The sequence below is a fragment of the Sarcophilus harrisii genome, chromosome 1, assembly GCF_902635505.1.
Source record: "Sarcophilus harrisii chromosome 1, mSarHar1.11, whole genome shotgun sequence".
NCBI lineage: Eukaryota > Metazoa > Chordata > Mammalia > Dasyuromorphia > Dasyuridae > Sarcophilus > Sarcophilus harrisii.
The window spans coordinates 211,684,550-211,699,619 of record NC_045426.1 but is presented as its reverse complement, the minus strand read 5'-3'; the positions used below and the strand labels follow the sequence as shown (position 1 = coordinate 211,699,619).

General features: G+C 34.1%; 1 protein-coding gene and 1 pseudogene across 6 annotated transcripts in view; both read left to right on the top strand.

Annotated features, from left to right (window-relative positions):
• Nucleotides 1–15,070, top strand: part of FOCAD (focadhesin) — a 352,199-nt gene that overhangs the window by 262,265 nt on the left and 74,864 nt on the right. The gene's annotated exons all lie outside the window — the stretch shown is intronic.
• On the top strand, nucleotides 352–14,738 carry LOC105749484 (annotated as a pseudogene).

Below are 15,070 nucleotides of genomic sequence, written 5' to 3'. Positions count from 1 at the left end.
ATCCAAGCCTTCCTGACCATCCTCCATAAGTTAGTAGATGATCTTAATCTAGTTGCAATTTTAAAAGTATGCGTGCGTATGTATGTATGTATGTATGGATCAATCTATCCTGGCTAGTCTGTTGATGAGCCTCTCTGACCCATACCTCACCTGAATTTTTTGTCACAGGCTGTTCTCATGGTCTCACTTGAAGTACCTCCTAAATGATAGAACCTTTTAGAGCCTTGGCACTGCTGCCCCCCCTTCCCATTCAAGGGTGTCTTTCTCATCTAGTGTGAGACACTGGAATAGGGGCATTTCCATTTTTTTTTTTTTTAATGGAAATCTCAGGTGAGGCTTTTAAAATAGAACATGAAGTTTTCATTGTATTTACCACAGGTAATAGTGTTCTAAGCTTTGTAACTTAAAGAAAGTAATTCTAAAATAAATTGAAATGCTGCTCATATAACACAAAGAAAAAACAAACTACTTGATCCTTTCTCCCTGCTTTAAACTCCAGAGTGGAAAAGAATTTCAAAAGGAGTCTTTGTGGTACATGTATGGACTACAATTAAGAGTTATGAGTATTTTTAGAAAGTAGGATTTAGATAATAGAAATAAATGGTTTGTGAAATTAGGAAAACAGAATGACTCCTAAATTTAACTTTTTCAGATTTCTCTCATTCTTCTTTTATCTCAGTGCCTTCCATCTGAAATTATCTCTAATCTCTTATATATAACTTGATATATATAGTTGTTTGCATTTTGTCCCCATTAGACTGAGAGTTCTTGAGAATATGAACACTTTTTTAAAAAATAGCTTTTTATTTACAAGATATATGCATGGGTAATTTTTCAGCATTGAAACCTTTTGTTCCAATTTTTCTCCTCCCACCCACCCCCTCCCCCAAATGGCAGGTTGACCAATACTTATTAAATATATTAAAGTATATGTTAAGTACGATATATATATGTATGCATATCCATACAGTTGTTTTGCTGCACAAGAAGAATCAGACTTTGAAATAATGTACAATTAACCTGTGAAGGAAATAAAAAATGCAGGCGAACAAAAATAGAGGGATTGGGAATTCTATGAAGGTGGTTCACACTCATTTTACAGAGTTCTTTCACTGGGTGTAGCTGGTTCTATTCATTACTGCACTATTGGAACTGATTTGATTCATCCCATTGTTGAAGAGGGCCGCGTCCATCAGAATTGATCATCATATAGTATTGTTGTTGAAGTATTTAATGATCTCTTGATAGTATGGACACTTTTATCTTTGTATCCCAAGGCTTAGCACAGTCCCTGGCCCTGAATAGATGCTTGATATGTGATTGTTGGCTGACTAAATGTACAGTGTAGTACTTTCATTTGAGGTTTAACTGGAAAACACTTTCATATCTGGAAGTGACCAAGAATTCTTATCACTGAATTGTCTGTTTAAATATTGTCTATTCAATATCTGTTTAAATTCCATCCTCAACCCATTGCCTTTCACAATATCTTTTGAATAAATGATGTCCTGATAGATATGGAGATCAAAAATATGTGGTGCTTTAGTTGATAGTCTGGTGATAAAAAGTTGGCTGTGTCAAAGTTGTATAGCTTATACTCTTAACCATTATTTATTCTTCATCCTATTTCCATTTAACTTATTTGAGGAAAGGATAGCACATATCGATTATAGATGGAAATCATCAGGATCTGAGAGCATTTTCTTCTAGTCGTCAATAGTATTTTTTATTGGAAGTTTTAGAGGATTACCTGTTAACACTTAGCCATTCTTGAAGCTTTCATTAGAGAAAAGAATTTAATGTCAGTTTTACAGTATTCCCCACTCATCCTTGAGTAAGCAGTGTTTATGCTATTTATTTTTGAATCTAATGACTTCTGGGAAGAACATTTTGAAATAACTGCTAGTGAGATTTTTATTCCTTTGTCATTTGGTGAATGGTAGCTTTGGATGACGAGTAAAGTACATTTTCTTTGTTGTAGCTTTTTAAAAACATAAATATTTACTTATTGAGGATCAAAGATTTTATCAGGGTAATGATCTTGTTTCTGTGCTTTAGTTTGAAGATTTTCATGAGTTGCAGTGGCTGAAAAATATCATGATCCATATCATGATCCCTTTGGGTAATGAGCCTGTTGAAATTACTCAAGGTTTCTTGTCAGGTAAAAGAGATACTTAAATGTTAGACTCATGTTTTAAGCATTTTTTAGGCTTCCAAGGACCTGTGAGTATTTGTATCTTATTGGTCTAAAGTTTGAGAACCAAGGGTTTCCTCAGTACTGTGATCAGACATCAAAGTAGGATTTTAGTGAAGAAAGGAGTTATTTGGTTAAAAAAAAGAAACAATAATAATATATGATTTTAATAAATAATAAATGCTTATTTATTGAAGCAAATCTTTCATTCTCCACTAAAAAGTAGCCTGGTAGCTTTCATTACCATAGAACAGCTGAGTCAAGGTCAAATAGAGAGGGGGCCATTAAACTATTTATAAGGATATCTGCAGACCACACATCAACTTAAGACTACATTTAACATTAGCTGTGTTCTAATGTATTTTAATTTATTTCATTAATATTTCCCAATTACATTTTAAATTGGTTGGACTGTACTTCATGTTTGACACTTCTGCCCTAGACAATTTTCGTGTCGAATATGTATATCTTGTCATTTTGCCCTAGATGTCTTACTTGTCAAACATGCAGTAAGCATTAAATATTAAAAGTGATAATCATGTTTATGTTAAAGAGATTTTAAGCTGAAACTAACCTTTTATTTTGTTCCCCGTAATCTTTTTTTTTTTTTTTAATGGCTTCTGTCATGGATTATTAAATGCTTATTGATTGTTTGGTTGTTTGATACTTTTGATTATCCTCCTTTTCTTATCTGTAAATTATCCATTTGTGGTCTATATCAGCTCCCATTAATTTAATTATCATTAACAGATGACTCTCAGATCTTTATAGCTAGCCTTAGCCTCTCTTTCTTGAACTATAATTCCACATCTCCAACTCTGTGCTGGACATTTTCACCTGAATGTTGGCCCAAATAGAATTCATTGTTTCTCCTGATAATCCTACCAGTCTTTCCAAACTTCCATATTTCTACTGATGACATTACAGGGATTTTAGCCATTGAAGTTTTCAATCTCTCTTTCTTTCCCTACCACTAGGTGGCTCAGTGAATTGGACATTGAGCCTAGAGTCAGGAAATTTTGAATGCAAAGACTCAGACTTTTAATGCTGTGTTACCTAGGGCCACTTAGTAGGTTTCTGTCTGGCTATCTCAGTTTCCTCAATGTAAAATGAGGGAACAGTAACACCTACTCTTCAGGATTGTCACAAGGATCAAATGAGATCATATTTTTAAAGTATTCAACATAGTATGTGGCAAATAGTAAATACTTAAATAAATTCTTATTTCCTTCCTCTTTTCCCTTCCTTCTCCCACATATTCAGTCAGTTGCTAGATCTTTTAAATCCTCTTTCCCCAACTTCCCTTACCTTTATCTCCTTTTCTCCTTCATATGACCACTGTCTTAGTCCACCTCTTACAATGATTATCAAAGTAGCTTAATTAATCTACTTATTTCTGTTTCTTTTACTTTATAATTTATCCTCCACATTCATGTTAAATAATATTCTTATGACCTAACTCTGCCTGATATTTCATTGCTCAACAATCTTTAGCAAATTCCTATAACTCAATCTGGCATTGAAGGTTTTTTTTTTTTAATTAAAGATTTTTATTTTCAAAATCTATACATGGATAATTTTCAACATTCACCCTTATGAAAACTTGTGTTCTAATTTTTTTCCCTTCCTTTCCCTCATCCCCTCTCCTAGATGGCAAGTAATTCAATATATGTTAAATGTGTGCAATTCTTCTATACATATTTCCACAAATATCATGCTGCATAAGAAAATTCATATCAAAAAGGGAAAAAAATGAGAAAGAAAACAAAATGGCATTGAAGGTTTTTCATAGTCTGACTCATCTACCTTTGCTGTATTTTTTAAATATTGTACCCTTTGATGTCCTTCATATTCTAGTTAATCTGAATTCTTTGTTGTCTCCTCCCACCCTTCCTTCATATTTCATCTCTTCCCTCTGTGTCTTTGTACTTTAACATACTTAGGATGTCCTCATCAACACCCAGATTCTTTTAAGTTTCAAAATAGATCCCGTCCCTGGGAATCATTTTCTAATCTCCATCGTTCCCCAAAGTTGTTGCTTCTTTTTCAAATTCCCTGTATTTTTATATCCATGTATAATGTACAAGGCAATAGCCTTAGCAAAATATAAGCTTCTTGAGAGCAGCACTGTGTTAGAATCCTTACAAAGTGATATCAGTTGCCTAATTTAGCATGGTACTTAGCAAATTCTCTAGCTCCTAATGTATTTAAGTACTCATTGGAGTTCACACTTTTGGGAGATTCACAAGTCAATATTCAGTATGAGATTCACAAGTCAGAAACCCATACTCCCACTCTCCGATAATCCCATTCTCAGAGGAGTCAACCTTTTACACCAAGCATAAAAAGAGCTTCAGTGAGCCAATCAGGGTCAGTTCAGAAGAAGCCACGAGTGGGAGTTGAGCTAGAGCCAGAAGTCACTTTGGAAGATTGAAAGCCACGAGTTGGAGTTGAGGCAGAGGCAGAAGCAAAGGACAAGCTGCAAGAGCTCTTAGAATCAAAGAAGGAGAAAATAAACGTTTGGATTTTATCAACTGGCTGTATTTGAAGTGATTATTACTCTGATCTGAAACTAAGGCTGCCTCCAGAAAACCTCCCCAAGAAACCGGCACCCAGAGAACCATTATATTTTAAAAAAGAACACCACAGCACTGCTTTTTCATGTTTGTATTTCTATCGCTTTAGACTTGTTCAGTCATTTTAAAGTTGTATGCAATTCTTTGTGGTCCCGTTTGGCATTTTCTTGGTAGAAATATTGAATTGGTTTGCGTTTTCATCTCCATCTCATCTAACAGAAGAGAAACTGAGGCAAACTGGGCTAAGTGACTTGTCCAGGGTCAAGCGTATGATAACTCAGGAACATGTTCTGACTCTAGGCCCATCTGTCTATCCACTGCACATATGGCTGCCTACACCTTACACCGTGAGACATTTAATTCTCATTGAATTAAAATGAATTAAAATCTGGATAACCTAAATCAAAGGAAGAGAAGCATGGTGGGCAGAAATGTATTATAACATCTTGCCAAGAACAAGTAATTCTCCAAAAGTAGTTTAAACATTTTTGTGAAATTGATATAAGAAAAGGAGATTGACTGGTCACATATCTAGCTTGAAGGTTAATATATAAGCAGTAAGTGTTGTATTGAAATCCTATGTAACATAAACAGACCTACGCACCAATATGTTGAATAGATCTTTTGTGGAAGAGTTACAAACAAAGGTAAACAGAAGTTTGAAGGGATGAGAAGGTAGAGGTGGACTATTACCTGTATTGTCAAAGATTATCCATGTTGATAAACCCATACATCCATTCAAGTATTTTCTACCTCATTTGTGAATATAGAGCTCAGTGATTTAGCATTATAATTTCTGATTTAGCTGCCTACCCTGTAACTTACCATTTTTTATTATTTTTTAACCTTATCTAACCCATTTTTCACTATTTTTAATTCTCATCCAGGTCAGTTGAGATAGCAACTCACATTATGTTTCAGTGTGTTTCCCTAAGTACTATTAAATCATTTGTTGGCATTATCATTTATAAACACATTTGTTATTATCTTCCTATCAGTTCTATGTTTCTCTTTTTATTATGGGTTTATACAATTCTCCTTAAAAGAAAAATAGAGAATCTGACATTATTGGCTTTGCATTTTGCAGTTATAACAACAGCTATTCAATTTGTTCAATTTTCAGCATATATTGTATGTTCTATTTAGGAGCACAGAGCCCTGCAAATAATAGGGAGTTCATAAATGGTTGTTGAATGTCAATGAATGACTTTCTCACCCTTGATGTCTAATGCATTTTACAAAAGACACTCACTAGTATTCAGTTTTAATATCATAGTAATTCAGATAGCTTAAAAAATTCCTGAAGTAGATTGATGTTTATATACTGTGCCCTCTATTTAAAAAGTTTTATTGACATATTTCGTTATTACAGAATTTTCATTTCTCAGTATGCATGTTTATACACACACACACACACACAATTAGTTGGCATAGTGGACAGGTTGCTGGTGCTAGAATTTAAGAAGACAAAAAACATTTTTATAAGACTAAACATATTAGGCTATCCTGATAGTAGATACTATCTCAGAAATGAATGAATGGAGGCTCATTTTTTTCATCTCTTTTAGGATCAGAAGTTTGGGAATTATAATTGAGCAAGCAAGCAACAATTTATTAAATGTCTTGCTATTTTCCAGGCATTATACTAGGAACTAGGGACACAAACAAAAAGAATGAAATAATCTTTATTCTTAAGGCTCTTGCATTCTAATGTAAGAAGCAATAAGGATATATTTCAACATATATAGAACAAAGCATAAAGTGAATAATTACAAATAATTATAAGAGTTAAATGAAAGGTAATAAAGGAAAGCAGGCCATAATGATTATGGACATCAGGATCAACTTAATATTTAAAAATGTACCTGATTTGTGTCCTAAAGGAAGAATAGGGCATTATGAAATATAGGTAAGGAGTGAGTTCATTCTAAGATACAGAACAGTTAAGACAAAAGCATGGGAATAGGAAATGGAATTTCATACATGAAGAAAAGAGAGAAAGCTAATTTGGCTAGATTTCATAGTATAGAAGGGAGTGTGATTCTCAGTGCGGCTGGAAGGATAGAGTGTAACTAGGTTGTAAGGGACTTTAATGACTAAATAAAGGAGTTTATGTTTTAACCTAGATATAAGAGGAAATCCATTAGTTGATTGAATATAGGAATCTACATCATTAACTCTGTAATATAGAGAAGAGGTAATGAAGGCCTGAACTAAAATAAAGTGGTAGCTGTGTGTGTGGTAAAAAGGGGTCAGATGCCAAAGTTGTTATAAAGTTAATAATGATGAGATTTGGTAACTGCTTAAAAATGTGGGGTGAGGGAGATTGAGTAATACAAAGTTTATAAATCTGAGAATCTGAAAGATGGTAAACGAAAGTTCACAAGAATGAAATTTGGCAGGGCATGATATTGGAGGGTGTACAATAATGAATGCAGTTTTGGACATCTTAAGTTTGAACTGTCTCTGAATATTCAGTTTGAAATGTCTAATAAAGTGAGACTAAAGCTCAGGAGGGAGGCTAGCACTGAATAGAAATGTATATATCTCTAATCTATCTGTTGAAAATATAGAAACTCATATTTAGCTATCAAATCTATCTATGTAGATGCCTCAGATAAATAGAGTATATTATCTATTTATCTGTGAATCATCTGTATAGATTTGATAGTCCATGGGAGCTAATGCATTTTCCAAGACAGATTATAGAGGGAGAAAAGAAAATGGTATATACTATAGAAACTTGGGGGGAATGCTTATATTTAAGGAGTATGATTTAGAACAGGGGTCCTCAAACTAGAATAATTTGTAATTATTCACTTTATGCTTTGTTCTATATATGCTGAAATATATCCTTATTGCTTCTTACATTAGAATGCAAGAGCCTTAAGAATAAAGATTATTTCATTCTTTTTGTTTGTGTCCCTAGCTCCTAGTATAATGGGCCAAATGTGGCAGCTGAGTACTTTTATCCCCCTCACCCAGGGCTATGAAGTTTCTTTATTTAAAGGCCCACAAAACAAAGTTTTTGTTTTTACTATAGTCTGGCCCTGCAACTGTCAGTGAACTGGCCCCCTATTTAAAAAGTTTGAGGAACCCTGATTTAGAAGATGAATCAACAACAGATTGAGAAGGAATTGTCATACAGGTAGGAAACAAACCAAGATAACCCAGATTGGGAAAAATATGAAAGTCAGTAGTGTTAACTGACTGAGAAAGATGGAGACTGAGAAAAAGTTGGACCATTAAAAGAGATCATCAGGAATGAGCAATTTCAGTTGAATAATGAGGTTGGAAAGCCAGATTGCAAAAGCTTGAGGAGAGAGAGGGGAGAGGAAATGGAAGCAGTGACTATAGACCACATTTTTCAAGGAGCTTGATTGAGAAAGAGAGAAGTTATAGGATAATAAGATGTAACACTTTAAGGTTTGCAAAGCATTCTTCTTGTCTGATCCATCAATTGATAACAAGATCTCATTGGGTCTAGTGAACGTTTTTTTATGGATGGAACATGTATAAAGATTGTAGGAAAGATACTATTAGGACGAAGTTAGAATGCAACAGAGAAATTGAGATAGAGGGAACGTGATAGAAACCTGTGTGCTTCAGAAAATTGAGTGAAGAGGATAGGGAGGGAGAAAGCAGAAGGAGATCAAGTGCACCTAGGGATTGGCCTTAATAAGGAGAAGGGCTATCACTTTGCCAAACTAGGGAAGGTTAGGAAAGAGTGGAAGGTGATGGCAAAGGAATTAAAGATGAAGAGAATATTTCAATTATGTTTTTTTTTTCATTTTCCTTTATATATATATTTATAGCTATACTTTTTCTGCTTTATATTTTGCATTGGTTTATATATGCTTTCCTCTGTTTATTCTATAGATTCTATTCATTGTTTTTTATGGCATAGTAAGATATTCTATTAAATTCATGCACCACTAAATTTGTTTATCCATTATTCCCCATTGTTGGGAGTCTTCTTCTCCCTCCCCCCAATTATTTGTTTCCATGAAAGCAAGTATATGGGACCTTTCAATTTTTGAAGTCTTTTGCATATGAACATACACAAAATGATGGGATCTCTGTCATATAGTACAAACATTTTAGAGACTTAATATATTTGTGAAAATCTAGTTGGATATTTTTAGCAGTACCAATAGTATTTGTGATCATGGAAGTATTACTCAGAAGATGAAAAGAATCTAACAGCAACCACAGTTGTTTAGAAGTACAAAGTGTATTTTAAATGAAATTAACATGCAGAAATTATTGTATTTAGTAGAGCTGAGACAAAGTCTAGACTCGTTGTCTCCACAGTACCAAGGATTTCTGTCCTAGAAGACACTCCCTCATTAGAGGTATTACAATCTTTTTTGTAAGCTTGTGTCAGGCATATTTGTATTAGGTTAGGAGATTATTTAGTCAAACAACTTTTGATACATTTAGCTTAGGAGATAGTGTTTCATTGTACTCTGTTTCCTAGAGCTTGAAGACTATGTATCCTAGGTTGAACTTTACAAAACCAGTGTTCTCTGCTTTCAAATATGCTTCTAACTTAGGAGCACCAAGAATAAAAATATCCATTCACTCAGTGTCATTGGCTCTGCCTCCAGCTTGAACTAGAGCTATTGTCCAAGGCAGTAATCTCTGTGTGGATTTAGCCAGCACTTATAGAGATTCTGGTTTAGCCAACACTAGCCAGTGACCAGCTGCCACCTGAAAGTGCTATAGAAGAGAAGAGAGGTAGCACGAATAATTCCCACCAAACCGTGTACCTTCATGATGGCTGCATTTTACAGACCCTTTTGAAGGCTACCCCTGGACCCTGCACTCAGGAGTCTTTTAAGTGGTAGTGTCTGTCAAGGCCCGGATTTCTACCCTAATCATCCAGGGGAGATTCTTTGTGGCACTTTTGTCTGTCCTACAGTCCCTGCCTCCTCAGTAACCATAGCTGTGGAAGACTCATAGATGAAAGTTATTACCAAAAAAAAGTCTTTGCCATTGTCAAATTGTTCAGTGACAGAAATGGGTATGGCATGCTTATACATCAGCCTTGTCTCTCCTCTGTGCTGCAGCCAAACTAGACTACCTGCCAACTGGACCATCAGACCTTCCCATTTGTTCTGAAGTTGCACCTTCCTATATATGTTTTCTCCCTCTACTAGAATGTGAATTTTTTAAGTATAGGGTTATCTTGCTTTTCTCTTTGGATCATGGTGCACTCAATAAATGCTTTTTTCCTTCATTCTTTCATTCTGTCTATCATCTGTCTCTTCATTCTTAACATAGTGTTTTGATCACTATCCTTATGAAGTTTTTAGAGTTTATAGAATACTTTTCCTACAGCTTTCTACTGGCTCTGCCATATTCCAGCGAGTTGCCAAAATGATGAACAGAAAAAGGAAAAAGGAGAAGGCTAGGATACATGTTTTCTAGGTTCTTTTGAAAACATGACCTTGTCACTTTGGCTACATATATGAGAATACACAAGAAAGGTGATATTACAGATATTAAGGGTATGGGCACAGTTCAGCCTGGAATGTCCCACAAATGTTACCGTGGCAAACTGGATGGGTGTATAATGTTTCTCAATGCTGCAGGCATTGTTGTAAACAAACAAGTTAAGGGCAAGATTCTAGCCTAGAGAATTAATGTGTGTATTGAGCATAGTAAGCTCTCTAAGAGCAGAGATAGCTTCCTGAAGTGGGTAAAGGAAAAGGATCAAAAGGAGGAAGCCAAAATAAAAAGAACTTGAGTTCATCTGAAACATCAGCCTGCTCTACCCAGAGAAGCACACTTTGTGAGAACAAATAGCAAGCAGCCTGAGCTGTTGGAACTAATCTATGAATTCATGGCATAAATGATGATTTAAAAAAATAACCCAACAATAAAAGTTTATTGGATTGGGAGGAGGGGGAGCAGGATACTTTTTCCACAACAAACTTTGTGAGGTGAGGTTAATGTAAATATCCATTTTATAATGAGGAAACTGAAGGTTAATGAGGTCAAATGACTTGCCCATGTCTTTGTGTCTATTAAGTGGTAGACGTAAGATTAAAACCTATCATTGTAGACTAGTTCCCATCACCACTTCTAGACCTTCCCTCTACTATTGTTCCTCTATGACTACTCCTGAGTTCACTCTTTTGTTATCCAATGTGACTGTTATTTCCCAAGCTGAGGATATTGTTTTTTCCCTTCTGGATGTATTCGTTACCTGTTACATAGTTGCTCCTTGCATACAAGTGTCTACCTGCACTGTGGAACTTTAATTTACATATTTATGTTCACTTCAATCCCCAAGCATAGGACCTTTTTCACTCTACCTTATCTATATGAAGATGGTCATACCCTTGATATTGCTGACACTTTCAAGTACTCCCAATTTCATGATCAAGAATTTGGAAATTCCCTTATGTCATTACACTCTGTTATTATTCTGTCTCTCATTGTTTCATATGTCTCACCATGACCTGCAAATACCCTCAGCATCACAGTTGCTTTGTCTGTATTCTTCTATGCAACTCTTTCCTGGTTCCCTTCCTTTCTGTTTGATCAATCTTCATTTTCCTTTGCTTATTATCATCTGTGTCATATTTAATATGAAGTGACAGAGATGTCCCCCAAAGATCTCTTCTAGATTCTTTGGAATTCTTGCTAGCTAGCTTCTCCTTTTTTGCCCTTCTTTTTTCTTACTTGGTATCCTAACAGCTCCTATGGATTTAGTTATCCTATGAGGCAGATGACTCCCAAATTTTTATATCCGGTACTAGATTCTCTCTTGAGTGCCATTCTCCCTGTCAAACATTCCTTGCTGGATAACCTGTCAGCACCTAAAATCAACACATTCAAAAACGGAAGCCCTTATCTTCTGTAACTTCTCAGCTTCCCTATTACTTTCTATAGCACTACCATCCTTCCAATAACTGAAGCCTAGATTCTCAATTTCATGCTTATTTCTTCACTCTCATACCCCTCATATTCATTCATTTGCCAGAGCTTTCTATCTCTACATCTCTTTCATTTTCTCCACTTAACTGCTACAATTTTCATTCATGTTCTTACCACTTCCCAACTATTTCAGTAATCTTCTTTCTTGCCTCTTCTTCTCAAGTTTTCCCCACTTCAATCAATCTTATTAAATTCCAAATCCTATGAAAGATTTTTCTGAAAGTAAAGTTTTTATCCTGTCAATCTCTATACTAACCAGCCTCCTGTTATTCCTTATCATATCTAGGATAATATATAAACTGCTCATTTTGGCATTTAATCTGGTTCCTTACTGCATTTTCAGTATTCATTTCTTGAATCTCCATCTTTTCTTCTATATTCTTGTCATACTACCTTTCTTATTATTGTAAACACCTGATAATCCATCTTTTATCTTGGTTTTTTATACTGTATATTACCCAGGCCAGTATTATCTCTGGTTCTTAGAATTCCTGGTTTCTTTCAAGACTTCACATAATTATTACCCTCTTTATGAGACTTTTTCTAGTCCTTACAGATATTAACACATCTCTCCAAATTTCTTTTTATTCATTTTTTTTCTATTTTTTACTTATATTCATGTGTATATTTTGTTTGACTTATTTCACTATAAGCTCTCTGAGGTTTGAACCCTTTTCACTTATTTTCCGGACTAAAATGTCACATATAATAAGCTCTTAATAAATGCTTGTTAGTTGAGGTATTCAATATCTTTACAGACTTTTTTGGAATTAAGTGTCAAAGAAAGACATAAAAAGATTTTAAGGTCTTCTTACTGAAGTTTACAGTTTATTTAGTGACCACAAGCAAAGAAATGAAAATAATTTAAAAATAACATATGATCAAATACAATTTAAATTGTATGATTCTTTTATCATGTTTGTGGACTTACTAAGAAAATATAAAGTAAAGAAATATTTTGCTAGGGATGTTAGGGAAAGCTTCTTGAAAAGGAACTGAGTTTTATGTTGAGTCGTAAGTGTAGTAATTTCTAGCCTCAACAAAGAGGCTTTGTGACCTGAACAAATCACTTGACCCTGTTTTCCTTAGTTTGCTCATCTGTAAAAGGAGGGAAAGAAAAAAATGGAAAGTCACTTCAATATCTTTGCCAAATGGGGTCACAAAGAGTCATGACTGAAAAATAACTGAAGAACAACTTTAGTAGTAGATGCAGAGTGGTGAAAAGAAGTTGGGGAGACCACTTCAAGAAGAGACAGTGGAGTAAGCAAAGTCACAAAGGCAGGACATTATTTTTTAAAAATTATCTTAAGATGATTTAGTGAGACCATACCAAGTAATGCTGAGAAACCATATTGGAAAGATAGGCCATTTGTTAGAGCCAAGGTCACTCTTTTCAGGAAAAAATAATAATTTTGAATATGAGGATAGACATGGCAACTTAAATATTCAGCTTTTCTTTGTCAGTCAGTTATTTTTGTGCCAAATTCACAGATGTGAGTTGTGTTTATAATGAACCAGAATCTAAGAAATTGCAAGAACTGTCTTATAATATATTCTGTTATTCAAATTGTGATGTTTATCTGTCAAGAATTGAAACAAAATAAATGTAGAAATTTTACCTGAATATTCATCCCCTCCCTCCCATCCCATCCCATGACTTGAGCTTTTCTTAAAGGCTGAGCAGCAGGTAGAAACTCTGACAGGTAAGTGTCATTATGATATTGGAAGGGTGACCACTAGGGAATGAATTCTTTGGATGATAATAACCCATGGAATGAAGAGGACAGTTAGGGAAAATCTGGGGAAAATATTTTTTGCTTTTTCTATCATTTTCCAAAGTGACTTTAATCTTTTAAAGTTGGGTTTACTTAGTTTTTTTTTTTTTCCCTTTCTGACTTGTAGGATGGGATATTAAATTATTTAAAAAATTTTTTATCAATAGTTTCTGTTTTCATCATTGCTTAAATTTCTTTCTATATGCTTTCCCTTCATAGAGAGCCATCCCATTTTACGAAGAATATTTTCCAAAGAAAGAAAAGAAGGGAAAAACAAGCAAAAATGATCAGTATGTTAAAAGAAAAAAATCTGAAAATATATTCAATATTTGGAATAGAGGTCCCCCTTATCTTATTTTTTTGGGGGGGTGGAGGGAGTAAGAAGAATATCTGACATGGAAAGCTAATATTTGTGAGAGTTCTTTTAGGCTATCTTTGATTTCTTGTTCTAAAGGATAGAGAATTTCGGTATAAGAAAGAGTAGTTATTGATTTTATAGGGCTGAAGAATGAAAGATGATGTTTGTGGAAGTATGTAAAATCATGAAAGACATAGATATAATATTTAACAAAGCAAAGAATCCTGGAAATTGAGGGCATTCTTGAAGATAAATAGAAATAATTTAAGAGAAATAAGAATTATTACATTACCAAATCACGTGTTACATTTTTTGGAACATACTCAGTTATATATTGCAAAAATATAGTTTCAAGAAAAGATTAGCTATATAAATGCATGATATTTCTATTCTGCTCTAAAAGGAAGGTATATATATACACACACACACACACACACACACACACACACACACACACACATATATATATATATGGAATGCTTTTAACCTTTTGACATTTATGTCATGTTAAGGAAACTTTTTTCTTTTTTGTGTGTATGTGTCTCTTGAAGCCACTGTCATCATGAAAACTGACCAGCAATCTAGAAGACAATTTAAAATGTGAATGCCCTTTGACCTAGCAATACCACTACTAGATCTGTATCCCAAAGATTTCAAAGGACATGGAAAAATACTTATTTGTATAAAAATATTTATTGTAATTCTTTTTATGGTGAAAAGGAATTAGAAACTGACAGGGATACTATCAGTTGAGGAATGACTGAAAAAGTGGTAGTATATGATTGTGATGGAATACTATGGAATGCTATAAGAAATGAGGATCTTAATGGCTTCAGAGAAATTTAGAAGATTATTTTCTTTTTCAATGTGGCTAATATTAAAATATATTTTGCATGATTTCACATGTATTATTGATATATTGCTTGTTTTTTCAAGGAAAGGGGAAGGAACAGGAGGGAGAGAGAATTCAAAGCTCAAAATTTAAAATACAAAAGTTAAAAATTAGCACAAGTAATAAAAATGTATTATTATAAAAAAGGAATAGTGAACTGGCTCAGTCATTGATTTGATGCTTTCTTCTGGTTTGTAATATTAAAAGAAGATTGACGTTACTAGAATCTATATTGTTTATTACTCAAGCTAATTTTTTTAGCTAAGACACAATTTTCAACATCTCTTATTACCATGTACTCCTCTAAAGAAGTTCACAACTGTCAAG